General features: G+C 40.7%; 1 protein-coding gene across 1 annotated transcript in view; it reads left to right on the top strand.

Moving 5' to 3' along the window:
- Nucleotides 1-2,320: 2,320 nt before the first annotated feature.
- Nucleotides 2,321-20,161, top strand: part of LOC308367626 (tumor protein p53-inducible protein 11-like) — a 36,333-nt gene continuing 18,492 nt past the window's right edge. The window contains exons 1-2 of the mRNA XM_080841597.1: nt 2,321-2,415; nt 8,086-8,203. The gene's annotated coding sequence lies outside the window, so the exon portion shown is untranslated. The remainder of the gene's footprint in view (nt 2,416-8,085; nt 8,204-20,161) is intronic.

Below are 20,161 nucleotides of genomic sequence, written 5' to 3'. Positions count from 1 at the left end.
GTAGGTATTTTCCAAAAGCGTATTCATACATTCACAACTTGACATCAATCTAAGCTAGATGGACACTGCACCAGTTAACTTTGGTTTCACATGGTTTGCTGCCAAGGCAGAGAGAGATTTTGTTCAGCAACAGTCGAGGATTTGAATCCATCTCGATAAATCCGTTCCACACCCAGAGGTTATATCACATCAGGAATGATTTACAGCAGGAATGTATGGTACAGGAGTGACTGACTTCACTAGCGTATCTTTAATATAGTTCTTGTATGAATTCAAATTATGCATTCCCAGCATTGACTAGAAATTAGGCATCATCAGCAAAACTACAGCACTGATGTGGTTTTGCACTTTATATTACATGCTATAAGTACACTCCTAATTAACTCCTCATTTTTTCATATTACCCTCCAGGATATTAAATGTGTGGCTCCACCCATAAAATTGATACATTATTGCATCGTGCAAAGAAGGCAAGTAATCTCGTGCCTCATGTTACCAGCAATTAATACTTTCACCATTTTTACAAGCCCCCACTGTTTACAAGGCTGAGCATTATTAATTGAGGTGAGGGGGTTTAAATGACCAGAAATAATGGGACTTTGGTCTATGTGTAAATAAAAAGCTGATTAAGAATTACGTATTTGTTTCCAATTCAAATTGCAGCCACTTCATTCAGTAAGATTTCAAATAGTCTTTTGCTGTGCCCGACACTGTGAGTTTTCATCTGTAACAGTGACCAAACTGGTCTCCGGTATTTCACCTTAATTGTTTTTCATATTTCACTCAGAGTGATGTTGAAGATAGATGATGGAAATGTCATTGTCTGAAAAACAACAGTCAAATTCTGCTGGTCTTCAGTCTACTGCTTCTATCTTCTGCTTGTGTCAAGACATTGAAATATGAAACAGAAATGGGTAAGCTCCTGTTTAAAATTATTAGGTTGGATGCGGTGTGCAGACATAATCCTGCCTAACGTAATCAAAAATCACATTTTATTTAGCCTTTTTTCAAGGTGATCTCATAAATACAGCAAAGGGTATCTACTACTGGAATTGAACCCATCTGCCCGTGCTTGTGTTTATCATAAATCTCCACTGCCAAAGAAATGCAGCTCTATCTGATAGTGAGTATTTTTTCAGGAGCTGCAGAGATGTCCCCCTTGCACTGACAGCTGGGGAGCTGGTGCCTGATTGGTTACTTAGGGCATGGGAGGCTGAAGGAATGGTGTTGGCAGAAAGGTCTGTGGTTGTGCATTTGTGATTATCTCTGGCAAAGTCAAGGCCCCACAGAGAAGCACAACTGTAATTTTAAAATGAACAGAGAGACTGTAGATGAGGCTAAAGGATATGGAGACACACAAAGCTGTCTATTCACCTGGCTGCGTTGTGAAAGTCTTTCAAAAACATTATAGGAGAAATTAAGCCTGTACATTAATCTCACCTCTCTTGATTGATTGTAGATTATCCAGACAACCTAAATTCAGCCTCTCATTTGATTGCTCAACTCATCCTCTAATACAACATTGCAGTTTAACACTGCTAATCATTTTATCACTTTTATTTTTTAGTGATAAAATGTTGGCTCTATGAGCAGAGTTACTGTCGGTAGAACTTCTTCACACCACACAATAATAAAAAAAAGATTCTCAGCAGTCGATTTCACACACAGTGAATGTTCCATCGGTTTTACACTCACCAATCCACAACATCTAGAGCTGTTAGTTATTGAATATATATAATAACAGACTAATTATGCCTCAAAACCCTCTAGCATACTCATAAACGTACTCCAAGGAAAAACTAGACTCCACTGCATCAGAAACCACAGACCAATCTCCGACCCTCTAAATTCATGAGGTTTGTATGTTCATATGTTCATATACAGTATATTCTTCAGCCCAGCTGTATCTTGCATAGTGTGCCATGAACTACATTAATGTGACCCTACATCCTACATCCCTAGTTCCTAAAAATATATATGGTAGGGAAATTCTGGATTCACAATTTCATATGGCAAAACAAGCTACCAGTACCAATGAGAGTTATTTTAACAGCAATCTTCGTTTGATTTTTGCAGATCATATCTCAAAAAACACATTACTCACTCTGATGTACTATCTCAAATGTGGGCGACATACCCTATTCGGTCGAATATGAAGGTATTACACCCAAAATCAGCATCGAAGGAAATCCTGTTGGTATCACCTTTCTAAAGTTTACGGTAAAAAAAAAAAATCGCGCAGTCAATTGTCTCTATTTGTCACATTACGGTAAGTTTATAGATCTGTCGGATTCTAGGATGTTTGCAAACCCAAAGAGCACGGGGATGTAAATGTTTGAGGGAAACACATCCGCGACAGTCGACAATAAGGGGGGGAAAACGAAAGCTTGGAGAAATTTTGACGGTTGTCTCACAGTAAGTAAGCCACCCTTTCCAACCTCGCTTACACCTTAAACATCTACACATGTATAAATAGTTTGAGGAGTGTTTCCTGTTGTCTTCTTGTAAGTGTTTCGTCTGACATGTTGTGAAATGATAAATGCCTTAAACCATTCTCTGAAAATTACACGACTTGTAAAAATACGTAAAGCATTTGTGTGTCGGATTCATTGCGGAAACATGAAGCGCATAAATGATTCAAAAGACAATTGCGGGGAATAATTTAGCTTTGGCGCGTGAGTTGATGATGCGTGTGATGGAATGGACTTTAAACTATTGAACACATCACAGTTCTTTTTATTTGTTTACCGGTTGTTGGTGTTGATTTTATATAAATAGAAATGACATTAAGGGCATTAAGTAAAACTTTAATTTTGCGAAATGCACTCGAACATCTGAAAAATGTTGCTAGGAAAATGTTTAAAGTGCAGTAAAACGCGCAGTGTTATATTCTCGGACATCAGGTTTGATATTTGTGAAGGAAATTCCTGTACTGTATGTTTCTGTCAAAATAGCTTAACGTTACACGATGGTCTTCTGGCTTTGAATACTTACAGCACTTGCTTTTCTAACTGTGGCTCCATCATGCGCTTGGTTAGAGCCTCTCTGGTCGTGCACGTTTACGATAAGCGTCTCGGTAAGAATGTCAAGACATCTCAAAACAGCCAAAAGGGCATTTTTGTGTTGACGGAAATGTAAGTTACTGACATGTCATCATGCCCCCTCACGCCTCAGCAAGCACGAGTCAACTCCAATAGCCTTATCCTTATGGGCCACTTTGTCACCGTTTTAGGAAATTAAATGTCTGCAACATGAATAGTTAACACTACCATGCTTACCTACCTTATCTTTAGAGCTGCCACAGAAAGGTTTATGTGATTTTTCAAACACAGACCTGTTCAAATTATGTGACAAGTATAGTGCTGTGACAGAAATTTGAGTAGGTTTGAATAGGCTTTGAGTAGGTTGCTTTGTATGGGCCCCCCATCCCAACTTAATCTGTGATTCTAAGGTGTATGTTTTGGAAATTCCAGGCTTTTCAGGTCCTTTCCCCAGCTGTGGGTTAGTTATATTGTTATTCTCACCATTCCCCTGCTGGTAGGCATGTAATGTAATCCAGTAGTATAATGTTACTGGGCAAGATTCATTCTCTTTTGTGTTGAAGTATATGCCTGGCACAGTTATTGCAGTCTTTGTCCATGATTGCCTTTGCATGCCAAATTCGTTTAGTTGTGGAAATGTGTATGGGATGAATTCAGTTTTGCATTTGCGCAGATTTTGCAAGTGGAGGTAGGTAGGGCAGAGCCACGTCCAAGATTGTGCACTTCAGAGATGGTCTGTTAGATGGCGTCACCATTTGCTTTGAAATGCTTGACAGCCTCTCCAACTTGATTATCCGGTAGTGAGAGCTGTGGGGAAGCTCAGCGTGTCACCATGGGTTGGGAATCTCTTTCACTTCATCACCTGTCTAGGTTTAGGTCTGGTCTTTGAATTGTTTTATTTGCGAAACCCCAAAACAATCTTGGCATAATAGTAGTTGGTGTTTGGCATTTACACCATTATTAAAATCCCAAATTTGAATAGGGTAAAGAAACCTGCATTTGCTTTACTGATAAGATCTTGAATTAAGGTTGACCCTCATATGTTTACTTAAGCAAGCACTTAAGTGTGTGGCTAGTTACAACAAGATGGTGATATCTTCGTGTGGACTAGATACAACTTTGGTTGCAGGGGTTACATGTTGCTTCTGTTGACAGCAGAGAGCAGAAACAAAGGACTCGCAACTATATTTAAATGTGAGACATGTAGTTCCTGCTATCAAAAGTAAAATGAGCCCTGAGTCACGGCATTAACTAGTCTCCCTTGTGTCACAATTCATTTGTCTTTAAAGGCGCAGTGAAAGACAGCCTTTTCTGATATTACTCTGAATTCTGTACAATGCCTTTCATTACCTCCCTCATCATAAAAACATCTCCGAAACTTAAGCAAAGAATTGAGATGCATAGTACACACAGATATATTGGGTAATACTGTCCAGGTTTCTTCAGAATTTTATTGATTAGTTTTTTTCCCCCCAAATAGATTCTGTTCACCCAGGTGATATTCAAGTTTGCTGGCGTCATATCTACTGAGTGGACTTTGCCATTCTCGAGCGTCCCCATATATAACCCCCTGCCTAGCTACAGCTGTCTCCCTTATAGAGCCTACAAGTCTGGTCTCCCAGTGTGCTTGCCCTTCTGTCGATGCCAATCCTGGCTTATTTGCAATCAACACATAATTGCCATTGTGTGGCCCAGATTACTGATCACCAGCTGATCTAGAATCAGCACATCATGTCCAGGCCATCTAATTAGTAAGGAGTGGTGGAAGGTATCTCTCTCTCTCTCTTTTTTGGTCCTAAGTTACCATGGAAATAAAAGGGGGAAAAAAAGAAACATCTCCACTTAAGAGCTAGGTTCTGACGGTGACAAGACAAGTGTAGGTTTGGGGGCATAGTGCAGGTCAGTTCCATCGCTGTGTGGGCAGTCATTCCCTTTTATCCAACCTACTGAGGACTGTCTGAAAGAATTCTAAATTTGGCTCATGTCACATGATGGTTTGGACTATTTGTTGATCAGTTTGCCATTCTGATGTTTGCGTGGGAAGAAGCAAGGAGAGATGTTGTTGGAGGACTTAAGGAGGACTCTTAGGAGCAAGAGATTCACACCCACCTAAACACTATGATGACTGTGAAGCTGCCCTTTATTCGTTGATTTGCAAAATATGGTGTTAATGCCTTGGTCAGCTATTAGAGTGTATTATATAGTCTTATTTATGGTTCCTGATTTCTCTATGTGAGATATGTTCTGTTTTTTTATTCCAGTCATCCCACATAGATTTTGTCTCATAGACTCTCATAGATGTCTGTAATGTTTTCCATACCATGGGTTTGGAATCCCTGATCAATAGATGTACATGAAAATGCCCTACATATTTCATGAGGTAGAGTTCATATGCAAACACTGCCCCTGTACATCAGTAGGTTGGATAGCCATTCAGTAAAGGTATATGTATGGCAATGACTCAAAAGTCAGCAAGGTCCTCAGATGTCCTAGAGGTCTAGAGAGAGCTTGGGTCTGTTGGTCACACAAGCAGATGGTGACCCGCTTTCTGTCCTCAATTTAACCGTTACACGATTTCCCTTGTTAATCCAAGTTCAGTAGAAAACGAATTTCAGTACCTAGTCGGATTGGTGCAATTCAAATCGTTTCTTCTAATCGTGTTGTGGACATTGTAGAGCCTGCATGATTTCTTCGCTGAGTGACCTTTAGATCTAGTCAGTTATCAAGGCCGATGACTAAAGCATGTGTCAACAGAGGAATCGCGCACTTACCAGATGCAGTGTTTGTAACTGCAGTGACTTGCCAAAATTGCCAGACTTATTGTGTGCCAAAGCACAAAGCCCTAGAGGAGTGGCCCCATTTGCTTAATTCTCTAAATCTGTCTGCACGATGGAATTCATTTTACTGAAGGTAAATGACACAGCCTGACTGGATCAATAATGGTCTGAACTCATAGTACTCTCATTAAAGGCGAGGTCCTGGATTCTAATCCCATACACTTTTTGCAATTGCGGAAAATCAGCAATTGCTTCTCACGGTGTTCTGGCTGTCCCTTTAGTATTCGCTCTCCAAAAAGTTCAGATTGTCGTGTCTTGGCTCTGTAAATGGGAAACAAACATTGTGCTTCGGGCCGAGCCAATCAACACAAAGCTTCAGGTGCATGGAAGGGAGCGTCTAATTTGATGCTGTGGCTGTTGGGCTCAAATATCAACAACCTTTTGTGATGCCAAAACAGCATTGAGGACTAGCCATTAGTTTTTTTCCCTCATTGAGATAAATCAGATTATTGTAGTTGAGCCCCCACACGTTCGTTTGCGTTCAGGACATTGCCAGGGGGAGGAGCAAAAAGGAGCTCAAATATCAACAACCTTCCGTGAAACCAAAACTGAATCACGGACTCCGACTTTCCCAGTGATCTCAATGTTAGATGCCCGAGGTGCTGTTCCTTGGGGATTTGTTGTGGACACAGTGACTTGATCTTCCTGCTGCCCTTACTGCTTGGGTTTCCATTGATTCTGCTACTGTGGAGCTCGACTTGTTATATGAACACGGCCATGCACTTTGCTCATAGCTGAAGCACCACAAGTAGAGAACTGACTGCTGCATCCCTGACACCTTTACAGTCCTTGCTGTCCTTAACAGGGGCGCGTTTCCTGAAAATGTCGTTGAACAAGTATCATAGTTAAATGATAGAGAGACTATTGTTTAGAACACCCTCTCTCTCTCTCCACAGTTACCACCAGTGGTTGCTCAATGGCGCTTTGGGGAAACGCAGGCCAGAGAAGTTGCCCTGCTACATTTCAGGAGTGTTTATTTCACTTAAGGTCAGCAGACTAGGCTGTAGATGGAACAAACACAAGTAGTCTTTATGTCGAATGAGCTTTTGGTTCAGTTTTTCCCTAATACACTTTGCAAGTGCCAAACCTCTCCCAAAAGGGCTACAATTTCCCACTTTGTGAGAATGTGCTTCTTCCCTTCTTGCTGTGCTGAAAACAACACCTGTGGAGTTATGAGGACATTTTCAGGCTAGGTATCCTCCCATGAATTTTACCTCAACAGGATCACTGTCAGACAGGGCAGGGCATTGTCTGAAATTGCCTCCTTTGTCAGACTTACAGAGAGGGTCTACTCAAGTATTGATGAAAGTTAAAAAAAATACACATTTAACTGTTTTACCCCCAGAGCTATTGGAGAGCTTTTTAGTGCTTTTGGTAGGAGAAGTAGCCTAGCTTGCAACCTCCCTCACAGCTGCCAACAGGGCAGTGGATGCCGCAAATTCTTCTGTTATGGAAGTTTTTGTGGTGAAGCTAGCCATCTGTCATTCAGACAAATGGGTCGTGTTGTTATGGCTTGTGTTTTCTCACAACAGACTGCCCATGTTTTTGTTGGGTTTCCACTCAGCTGTGAAGTTCTTTAGACCCGGATATGCCCTTTCTTTAAGCAGTTAATGTCCACAGCAACTTAAGTTTTTAGCTGTCTGTTGCTGCCTCTCCTGTCTCGTTGTTTTTGTGACAATGACAAATAAAGTACTTTGATCTTTGAACTTTGAACTTTGAAGGGGTCAATTCCTTGGGTACAGTGACGTCTAGGAGTCAAGGGTCTAGTTTGTCATATGTTTGCATGCTTCTTGCCGTCAGGGCTAAACGTTAATATTCCTTTTTGGTGTCTTGTTTTTGCAACTTTCTGTGCCCGTCATGTTGTGGTGTGAATCTTCACTGGCCTTACAATTAGATTAAATTAAGATTCAAAAGATAACAGTTCAATTATAAAATTTATGTTCATTCACATCATGATTCATCTTGCCCTTCGTGTTTTTTTTCATTCATAAATACACAAACTTGTACTTGTACTTGTACTTTATTTGACCTTTAAACATTTGATTAAGTAGCTGTTTTAAAAAAAAATGAAAGATCCACATTACCTAACCTGTCTCCTTTTCCGAGGCAGTAGGCCTATGTCTAAATGACTAGATATTTTGTAGCCTACTACATTCTAAATACATCTGGCCTCTGACTTTTGGATTCTCTGTGTTTTACCTACACAGCCTGCCTCAGAAAGGGACCCATTCCATCTTCTTGCTTGAGAAGGGTGCATCAGTAGCTAGGGTCAGGTGCCAGGCCTTGACCCCACTCCCTCAAGACTGAGGACTCAAATTTGATCACGTAAGTAATGAAGTTGCACAGTGTGAAAAGGCACTGGAATGCAATTCCTATTTTACTCTTGGGCCTTGAGCTCTGAAAGCAGTTTTGAAATCGGAGGTTCACATATGGAAATCCACTAAATAAAGCTTTGTTTCATGACATTTGCTATTCCTAGGTGAGCTATGCAAGGGAAGTCATTAAGGTTTTGGCGCTTGCTTCTGCTTTTCATTTCAAAGTAATGTGCCCAGTTTGCCATTTCATTTGTGGAATTTTTATGAAGATTATCTTATTTTCTTTTGGACGAAGGAAAGGCAAGGAGAGTGGTGGAGAGTTTACAGGGGTGGTAACCTCTTTAGAGGCACACCCACTGTTTTAGGCACACTCAATGACTTCTCCATGGTACTGTGAACATGCCACATTGTAGTTGTTCAGTATAAAGACTTTGGTGGTGAGAGCACAATTGTATTACTCCTGGTGGAGTGCTTAGCTGCACCCAACTAGCTCCAAGTATCTCCTGTTTTGGAAGAGGTCAAAAAGTGAACGTTGCTGGAACAAATAACAAGAAAGTTGCTAGCCTGGAGCAAATGAGACTTGCTCAGTGTGTTGATGGGCGGTTCACAGTAACACATTGTGTCACAGCTTTATGACATAGTGTCATGTTTCTCCATCTGTGTGAGTACAGATGCTTCTTTCATGCTGGTTTTAGTGGAGGACAACGCATGATTTGTTCGTATCAACAACACCTGCCCAATCTGCATTTTTCTTTGATTTTTTTTGCGATCTCCCACTACACTTAACACTGTACAGTTTGAAGCAGTACCTTTATTGAAATTCACGTCATGGCCTACTACTTTTTCACACAGATACTTTTTATCAATCGGCTTTGTCCCAATGGAGCAGTCTATAGTCCATTGTATCATTACATTGATATCCAGGGTAATCCTTGTTTTTCTCAAACAAAACTCCACCCAATGCACCTTCAGGCTGATAAAAGGCCAATCCCTATGATTTACTTTAAAGTGTAACCTCAAGATATTCTAGGCATATAAGACATGCATTGAAGACATCTGGCAAGTGCAGGGAAGCATCAAAGTAAACCTTGCCATGATAACAAGTTACTGGTTTCCTTTGGAATAGCTAATGGCAAAATAAGACTAGAACTTCAAAGGATAAAGTAGCTTAACACTCTCACAGGACTTGTTTACTCCTAAACGATGGGATGGTCTTCCTCCCTGTATGTTCAAAGGAATGTGTGCACTGTGGCCAGTTTCCTGCCTTTGTCATAGAGATAAGGAGTATAGTCATATTTTTGTGATTCAGAACTCCAGACTTCAACTTGCTTAGCATGTTTAGCCAGTGCTGATTGTGTAATGCATTGGTCACAATCTGTGAAACAGTCTTTATGCTTTCTCGAGGACTACTGACATCTTACTGTACCAATATGCCCATGGCAATGCTGTCTTGAACACTGGGTCATTTCCCACTCATCACATGGTTTAGTATCAATGTTTATGGCATCATCCATATGTAGTTCTTATTTTTTTTTAGTCCATCAGATCCCCCACACTCCGAACACACAGACGCCAAATCTTATAGACTTCTGGCAAGGAAGTTAACTATTTATCTCAGCGGAATTCAAAAAGTTGCCTTCTCTACGTAGACATTCATCTTTTTTAAAGCCTACTTCCAAAGCTAACTTTCTGAATGTTTAGGCTAAAAACAGCATGATACTCCCATTAGTGTTGCCCTCAGGCACTGCTCATTTTCCTCTCCTTCGGTGACACAATCAAGTGAAATGCAGCCAAATAAATGTAAATGTAGGCAACAGTGTGCTAACTACGGCTACATCATTTGGGTATCTCGATCAGGGCGGCCTGCAGACCATACCTATCAAAAAGAACAATATGTTTTTGAGGATTCTCTGGAATAATCTTTTGTGGGTGTGCGTTTGTGCATTTATACATGCGTGTGATGAAAATAAAGAAGGAAGGGAATAGATTGGCTGTCTAGAAGCTGTCAAGTAAAAATCCAATTTCTTGGCTTTTTACAAAGCAGTCTCAAGTGGGAGGATTGGATCTCCTGATACCAGAGCTTTTGCTTCTGACAGGCAGCTCCTGAGTAAGTGGCTCTTTTTCCTGTCCAAACTGGCTTTCTCACTGTAATTTAAGCCACTCCTGTTGTTGTCAAAATGCTTGTCTTACGAAACAGAAATATCCTGTTTGTCTCGGATAGCACACAGGTCTGATTTGTTTGATGGTTTGTTTGGTGACAGTTGAAAGGAACCACAAGCCTTGTAACCATGCTAACCACACGTAATCTTCCTGCCGTGTTAATGGGCACCAGAGGGACAACGTGCTTTTGCTGCCGGTGTAGTAAGGGACAGAACTGCAATCATTAAACCGTCACTATGGAATAGAATCACACCAGTGAACAGAATGCTGCCCGTTGATACTTACCATTCTCCATGTCCTCCGCAGGCTTTATGTTAAAGTCAGTGTTACTCTGGTAACTGCACATCACAGCAATTATATGGTCTGTGCTGTCCTGTATATGACATGTTTCATATGATCTTTCTCTTGCACAAGTATCAATGGCTCTTTGTTTGGCTGAGGATGCTGGGAAGACCATGGTCCCTCTCAAATGGAATGGAATTATACACGCAGTACCAAGGGGGAAATGTTAAGAATTGTATTAAGAGAGCAGCCTCGTGTAAATTCTGTTGAAGGAAATAGCCAAGTGTGGTCACTTTTCCCTTTTATAGTTACTTTTAGGAATTCTGGTTATTCAGTAGTTAAATGATTAATTCTGTCAATAATATGGTAAGTAAACACTTCTATACAAAATATACATACATGGTTGGAACACTTATATAACAATACCTCTGGAACACGTTCATAGATAGTCAGTTCAAATGAGGTTACTTGGCAGTAATCCTTTTGGCTACCTCCCTGCATTTCCTCTGTGGTTTACCGGAGAAGACAGGCTTACAATTATGTTGAGAACCTTTTTCTGGGTGCTGATATCTTTGGGACAGGCTGTAATGGAAAGAAAGGAAACTTTTATCCATCAGGTGTAAGAGGTACTGTAAATTGCAAAAGCGAAGCTTGAGGCAATTGCTTTCTTTCAGGCAGAATCAAGTTAACACTGATTTACTTTTTTAATTTTTCACTTTTTGTCTATTTTGTTAATCCACGATACATGTGCACACATCCCAAGCAGAAATTGTTCTTCTGTGTGCTTTTATTGATTGGATATGTTCAGTAATGGCAGTCTACGTGACAATTTTTTTTTTAATATTTTCAGTGTATACATTAATGTTATCTATACATACAGTATATATATATTACTGTTTAAAAACAAGTCCACAATATTACACTATATTATTGACATTTTGTATGAAACTATGTTGGTGAGTAGTTAAGGCATGGCAATCGTTTTTGCAGTGGCTTTTGAAAGCACATTTATTATTCAGTACGCTCAAGACCTTCAGGAAAAGGAAAATGATGACACAATAAACACATCCGTCAGCAGTCAGGGCAGACAAATGAGCTGGGCATTGTTTTATAAAGTAATTGTAAGTGCTTCAGTACAATTTGTTGGAGTAAAGGTGGTTTTCAAGAGAGAAGAAGCCTCTCTTCAAGTACACTGTAGGATTTAAACATGATTTACTGGTATACCACAACTACTGGGCATTGTTTTATAACATTGTTTTGTTTACAGCTCTGTCTTGATAAAGGAAAGCTAAACTGTATGTACTTTTTACAAAGGATATACAGCCTATTAGGCTATGATAAAGGAAAGCTAAACTGTATGTGACAAAGGATAGAGGGGAGCATATTAGACTATGAAAGACAAGTCCTCCGAATCAAAATATTGTCAGCGTCTTGGATACGTGCGTCTGGCCTTCACCAGGTAATCAGCGCTCGGTGCCTTGCTAAAGCAGACTGAGCTCTTTATTGAGTATCACCTGTTACTGGATCAGGGTGCTTAGCAACCAGGTGGAATGGTAGAGAACCATGGGAACAGGTTGGCAGGGATTCATTTTTTTTTAAATCGAACGCTTGAGCCACCTACTCTGTCAGCCCCCATAGACATGCATACACACACGCATTCACACACGCATACACAAACGCATACACACACACACACAAACACGCACACGCATGCACTCACACACACACACACACACACACATACACACGCATGCACTCACACACACACACACATGCACTTACACACGCATGTGCTCACACACACCCATGCACTCACACACGTTCTGTGACCGTTTGTTTAAATATGTGATTTTTGTCATGGTATGTGAGATTAGATTAGATGAATGTGGATAATCTGAAGGGAAGTAACACATGTGTCAAATACATTTTTGAGGCTTTAGGGAATTGGTCTGGAATGTTGAGGAAGTTCTACATGACAAGCCTTACATGGATTTCAGCCTTAGGTTATTACATCTTTGTGTCTTTGTCACTCCTAGGCTTGGCACACTATGAACAGTAGCTCAATGAGCTCTCAGAAAGCTGCAACCATACTTCCTTTATGACTAGATTAGACTAGGCTGAAACCAGGTAGACTCATAGTTCATAGGCTCTAATGAAGAGAGAGTCTTTGAATGTAAGAACTTCTTTTTCATTGTCTCCTTCACAAGCCTTAATATTTCATCAATAGAAGCGCAGTCCCTTCTCTGAATGCCTCTACTGTTCAAATATGCACTCTGGCATGCTCTGGCTGTAACAGCACCAGCTCCTGTGACATTACACATCCCAGACTGACTCGGGGGGGCAAAATATGTCTACTCCAGCGTATTCCCTTCAAAGGTTTGCCCTATGGCCACAGGGAAGCTGTCATTCATTGTGGTTCTGTCATTATCCGATAGTCGTCATCAGTAATCTCAAAGGAAAATACCCGTCTAAATCCTCATCTAGAATTTAATTAGAGAGAACATTAACCGTGCTCTTGTGTAATCTTGTCGTTTGCTATGCAAATGAATACAGTGTTCTTATTACTCATATCCACATTTAGATCATCAGAGATTTCTTTTTTTTATTCACACTTTTGAATGCCCTGCTCCCTGTAGGTATTAATCAGACAGCGTATCTTATTAACACCCTGATGAGTAATGCATCCAAGGTTGTGCAAGTGATGCAATTCAGTGTTGCACATTCCTGTGGTGCTGTTGCGTCACACCATGACATCTGTGAGCGCCTCCCTTTAAAGCTAACATATGTTCTGCTACCAGTCACGCTTAAAACACTTCTGTGGGATTGCTCTGAAGCCTCAGCTGTGCTTGACAATGTGTTGCAGTGCTAAATCTGGCCTTAAACAGACTTTATAAAAGTTCTGATGAGGAGTTGACATATCTCTCGGTCTGTGTGGCAACATGGTGTCAGCCTCATGGCGGATTCTGTATCTCTTGTAGGGCTGAACGATTTGGGGAAATAATCTAATTGTGATTTTTCTCCCCCCAATATTGCAAGTACGATTTAATATGCAATTTTTTTATTTTATCCTCTTTTTTTCCCCCCAACAAAACGTTATGAATGATTTAAATATGACCAACACAATATTAGATACATTTAGTGTCAAATATTCTTTCCCCCATTTTACATTTATATTTAACTGCTCATTACAGAAACAAGAACAACAAATCGGTGGCTTTGCCACTGTGCATTTAAGTCATTTAAACAAAGTCATTGTAAGTATAAACACAAGGCATGCACTTTTAAAACACTGTGTGCAAAATTACCATCTTAACAATTTAATTTATTTTCAAATCTTTTAGACCTCGTCTATAATCATATCCCGATTATATCGCAAATGCAATTAATCGTTCAGCCTTAATCTCTTTTCTTTGGTCTCCAACCTAATGTTTCACTACATTGGAGATGTTGCTAAGGTGCCCACACACTGTTCACAGTTAGCTCATTAGCTTTTATGTCTTGCTCTTGTTTTGTCCTGCGTCAGCAGGGACTTGTTCAGGGAGCACAGGACCCCTGGAGAGGCAGTGGGGGCATTGGCCTTGCACAGCTGAACAGGAGTAGATGTCTCTGCAGAGAGATATGGAGGAGTGGGAGTTAAAAAGCAGTGGAGGAGAGTTGACGTGTTGGACGTGACATTCACAAAGACAGACGCTTGAGCACTTAGCCTTTGAGCTGAGGAGCAGGGATGCTCGGAGGAAAAGTAAAGTAAAGAAGTTTTTAGGGTTCTGGAGTGTGAAAGTAAGAATGTTTTAAGCCGCTGCCATTGATGCGTTTGCTCCAGCTGTGATATTTAATGAATTTTCATACTCTGTTGTGAGGCTACACCAAGTCTATGGCAAAAGCTCTGTCTATTCTCTCTGTGGCTTGTTTCATCCTTCTCAATTACTTAATCAGCCTCCAGAGTCCCACCTAGGAGAGTGGGGGAAAAAGTGAGTCAGAACTGTTTTGTATTAATCTGGGTCTATGTTGTGCGTCATGTTTTTCACATAGAGATGAATACACAGCAGAAAACTACATCCACTCTAGGAAAGCGATGCAGTTGTGCTGTTGCATTCTCAGACACAGTCAGATTTAGACTGATATACATTTTCCTTATTCCTGGGCGTATTCACAAAGCAATTTACCTTACTAGAGTACTCCTTAGTCGCATTAACCACTTCTGATTAAAAGTTATCCCATAAATCCTAATCACAAAGCAGCCCAGACAAACTTTTACTTTTACTAAGGAAAAGCATGAACTCCTATGCTAATAGAGAGGGCTTTTTCCAAACAGGATCCTCCCCACTCCCACTCCATCCCGACAGCACTCTGTTCAGTCACACTTGCAGCTCCGGGAGGCCACTTCTAATGAAGGGGGAGGGGGGGATACAGCAGCAAACTTTGGGATGCCCTCGACAGGAAAAGGACATTTATGCAAGAGTTGTTTTAATTGAAATAACAAACATCATACATATAAAAAACACTATTCCTTTCCTCTTTACTCCTTTTATTATGTGTGTTTATAGCTGCATTGCATGTCTTATGTACATACATTTTTCCATACTCTGTAATATGCTGACCCACATATGTTGTAATATGTAGGTCTACATCTTTTCAATATTCAGTGTTACCTACTGCATTTGCTGCTAATATCACTAATAAGTTGTAGATTGCTTATTAATTCACAAATATGGCCACGTAGCCTTTAAAATAGAGATCAGGTGCTGCATAGACATTGTCGCACTTGCAAGTCACGGCTGCAATGATGTAATAGCTACAGTATGCTTCATAGCATACCACAAAGAACGATAAATAATTTAGTAAATAAATATTTGAAATGTCCACAGAGACAGTCAGACTTTTCGCACAGTTTTCAAAATGCATTTGTGCAATAAAACCTTACATTCGATTCCAGTATGACACTGATTGGGTTGTTTCGGTTGGTTGGTGACGTATTGCATTCCTTACAAGCTCTATAAATATTCCCTTGGGATTAAGATTATATCTCTTCAGTAATTCTGCATCTGTATTCAAAAACATTGTAACATGAAATGATAGAAACTGCTGTTTTCTATTCCTTTGGGAATTTGTCTTGGTGAGGAGTCCTCTCGACTGTCTTCATTCTCCCTGACTTTTAGCGCTAAGGGATTTTGTGAATTACTCTAAGCAAGAAGTTCCCAATTTTAGACTCCCATGCCCATTATATAAAGGAGTTTCTCTTAAATCGGCGGGTAGGAGCATTCAGCCTTAAGATGCTTTGTGAATACGAAGAAAATCAGTCCCAAATCAGTCATACTACATGAACAGATCAAAAACTTTTTTTACCTAGTTGGAATTTGTAGGGAGCTACCACAAATAATCCCATCCCAGTTGACCCCTGTTCATTGAGACTGAGGCTAGCTTTACACGACAACGATCTGAACACAAACCGCAAAAGTGGCGTTGCGTTCCCACTTTTTATTTCGCGTTTAGACGAGCGACTTTGGGTGGAAATCTGCATGCACACGGGGACTCAAAAATGTGTGAAACTTGATGTAGTATGCATGCCAGGTGGCTAGGTGGTACTGTGAAGCACTGTCATACAACAACACCAAGAGCGCGCGCATGCGTTGAAACGTCCTTCTACTTCTCTCCTTAGCGCGAAATCGAAATTCGGAAAACCAAAGCATGGCAGCAATCCGACATGTTAATTTCCTGTATGTGTGGCCATTAAAATAATGTTGAATCTGACGTTTGTTGGTGTTTGGATGTACTGCACATGGGTATGACGTCAACGCGTAGGCAAGGATAGCCAGCGTGAGCAGCTCAGAGCACACTTTTGCGTTTTCAACCCTTTAGACGGGAACGTGACGGTGGAGCGTTTTTAAGATTTCCACTCTGGAGGGTGGGTTCATTTCTTTGCGTTTTCAAGCCCCAAAAACGCTGTCGCCGTCTAAACGAAAGGCACATCTGATAAAATATTTTGTCGTTTTCACCCGGGAGCGTTGTCATGTAAAGCCACCCTGAGGGAGCAGGCAAGCGATGAGGGTTAGCAAACGGGGGTGGGGGGGTGGGGGGGTGGGCGGCTTCAGAGGAGATGCACAGCTGGGCACTCCACACAGTTCTGGTCCGTCACTCCGGATAAGCTTTTGTGACAGACCATGAAATTGTGTACAGCGACAGGTGCAGGGGAAACCTGTGATCTTCCTGGGTGAGAACTCTGATAAACACATCAGGCTTCATTTCACATGCCCCACTCTGAAGCAGCCAGCTCGCGGGCAGGTAAACTGAGAAAACACATCAGATATGTTTTTTTTTTCTTTCTTACCGGTAGCACTTCTAAACTGATTTGCTTTTTTCTCTCATGTGTCTCACAAGCTGATGAGAATACGGTGCGCAAATAGATGTTGTCTGAAGAGTATGTTTGTCTGGAGGAGCAGCCTGTCAAAGCGGTCAAAACAATGGGAACAGGGCAAGGTATCTAAAGATTCACTCTATAAGCACTCTAGTCCCCTAAACATTTGTCTTGGTTCACTTTGTTAGTTTAGTTCTAGACACACTTGAGTAAACCGGATTCCCCCATGAAAAGGTACCAGAGAAATTAAGTTGTTTCTCTGCAGATGGTGTATACTCATCCTCTTCTCAGAATCGAGTCCCTGCCTGGACAGTTGGGAACAATGGCAACACATCTCTGCATTAACCGTTGACCTCCTGTTGTAGCACCTCATCAGTCAATCAGACCAATGCGTCGGACTTTGTAGACTCTATGCGGCTGTGACCCCATTCACATGTGCATGTGCAGGTGATTGGTAACAAGAATCCCTTGGGATATCTGCATGTCATCGGTCTTTCTCTCAGCCCTTGCCAAGATATACACACTCGCTGTGCCTGCACAAGATCAGCAGGAGTTGTTGTAGTCAGTCAGTTCGCTGCGTTCATCATGTTCTATGCTTGCCTCTCTGACACACTTTCTTTTGCTTCTTTTCTGAAAACAGCCAAGGGAAAGTAAAGTGCACTTAATAACAGCTAAGAGGAACAGTCAGCACTCTAAAGTTAATTGGCTGTAATTTGCAAGGAGTATCTACAATGTTCTGTTGTTAATGGGTGGGGGGATGTTTGTTTATTTTCCCAGGCTTAAAATCTGTAGTGCACCGTGAGGGAAGCAAGACCATTTCAGAAGGCAACTCTTGCGCTTTAGGGCAGTGCTCTTTTGCATAGCTAGTGGTGCTACTAGGCTTAAATTGGCTAGAATTAGATTAGGCTTCTCAAGACATTTAAAGTAATGCTATCAGAGAAGGCAAGATGGACTTCCATTCATCAGCAGATGCTTCAGGAGGGAGTGGCTGCAAGGAAGTGGCCTGGACAGAAGCTTCCTCTGGCACCCCAGGCCATCATGGGCTGTAATGGATTTAGCTGAAACATTAACTTGGTGGGGTAGCTTAGTAACTGCAAAGCTAATGCATTTGCTGAACTGAATACACCCACTAGAGAGTCTTCAGACATATCATTTTAGATGAGAAATTGTTGAGAGGTTTTCCGGCCTCTAAAGCATTTGTATTACTGTTTTTTTCCTATATTCCTTTCCTACTATATTTATATTTTAAATGTGCAATATGTGATTGTAAAAATGTCTAGGCTTTCTAAAATGAATTCTGAATGTCGGATGAAATAGTTCTGAACTGAACACTCTGTGTTTCTATTTGACATATTTTACTGCATTTTACTGTTGCTATAAAACATGTTACTGTTTACTGAGAAAAATGTACAACACCACAATAAATATAGATGTAGAGAATGAACAGACGCTGTACTTCTAATGTACATTGATATAGAGGATATACAAACCTTTTTGTCATGAAAAGGATGTTTTGCACTTTTAAGGAGCCGTCCCTGTCTCAGGCTCACTGGTCATTGAAGGACAGTTGTTTTGTGTCTGTCCACAGATCGTCCAAATATAGGAATGAATTCTGACACGGCCACCCACACCAAGCTCAGTAGTCGAAGGGGTGGGTAGGCAGCAGTACCCTGGGGAGACATGTTTTCAAAATTAGTATCACAGGTCACATATAGTTTGAGTCATCTGAAACAAAAAGCTCTTTATTCATTTTTGTCATGGAAGTTCATAGCTTTAGTTTGTTAGGGCTACATCCATGAATTATATGAGTTAAACCAGTGAATATGTCTTTTTAAACCTTGCTTTTTAGTAATTCATATTTGACATCCAGGCAGGTCCTATTAGACACACGTTTACTCATAAAGAGAGACCTCACACAGTGAAGGGCATTGGAAGGCTAAACAAATGCCAATATCTGATTAATGGTGCATTGGCTAACAATGGAGAGCTACCAGTGAATACGGATTGTAATGGATTCAGAAGTAACTTAGTCATAGCTAGTTGTGTTGGTTTAGGAGTGATAAATGTCACTTTCTCTTTTGTGTCATATTTGTGCATATATATATTTTTTAATCCGATTGAGTATATTTTGGATTTATTTAACTGTTTGGATGAATACATACCTGAATTTGACAATATTGTCTTTTGAGGTCTTTTCTAGCAGGTCTCAAATTCACACATTCGTCTATTTACCACCCCAGAATGGGTATGAAAGGCCATAGCCCAAATGTTCTTTTTGCACTGGTACATTGTGATTCCTTCAACATGAACTTCCTATGTAATTTAATTAATGTATAATATATTTTAGAAATGACCGTATTTAAAAGATGTCTTGATTACCCTTTCCTGCACAGGGTAGTCTATGTGGGTTGCTGCCTTGATGAAGAAAGTGTGTCAATCAGCTTTCAGTCTCTTAGGTGACAGTAACCAAGGCAGTGTAGCCAACAGGCATCTCTCTGACTGCTGTGCGGGAATGCTTTGTCGTAGGTTTCACACCCCAGCTATGTTTTGTCCTCTGCCAGCAGGTGTATGCATATCAATCAGCCAGAAGACTTCTTAACATAAAGAGGGTGAACATTGTCTTTTATGCCTAATTTCAGACTTTGTATTGTGGGATTTCATTGGTGAAGGATATTCTCGAACGCAGTTGAGAAGAATTTAAGAAGGACTTTCTTCTGAACTCCACTTTGGTGGATTTAGGAAAACATTTGCCATTCTCGATAGTTTTCACATCTGGGATTTCTTCTGAACTTCAGAAGACTTTCAGAACGCAAAATAGCAGTCGTAGGTTTGCCGGAGTCTTCTCAAATGCGATTCCTCAAATAACCACAAGATGGCCCATGGGGTTTCTTATGAGAAACCGTTGGTGATTGCGTTCACTTCAACTCTACAGGCATCCTCGGATTCAAATAATTATAATTATAATAAGTACGAGAATATTTGTATCATTAACAATTACGTTTCACATTTATAGTCATGATTCTACAAGGCATCGTGATGTCGTTAAATAAATAAAAGGACTACACCAGAATGCTAATCCAGACTATTCTCATTTGTAGATCCACGTTGGTGGAATGAACTGCCTCGCTAGCACTACCAGAGCAGGCTCGTCCCTCTCTACCTTTTAGAAGCTTT

The sequence above is a fragment of the Sprattus sprattus genome, assembly GCF_963457725.1.
Source record: "Sprattus sprattus genome assembly, chromosome: 7".
Lineage (NCBI taxonomy): Eukaryota > Metazoa > Chordata > Actinopteri > Clupeiformes > Clupeidae > Sprattus > Sprattus sprattus.
The sequence above is the reverse complement of the archived record's forward strand: the minus strand, read 5'-3'. Positions and strand labels throughout refer to the sequence as shown.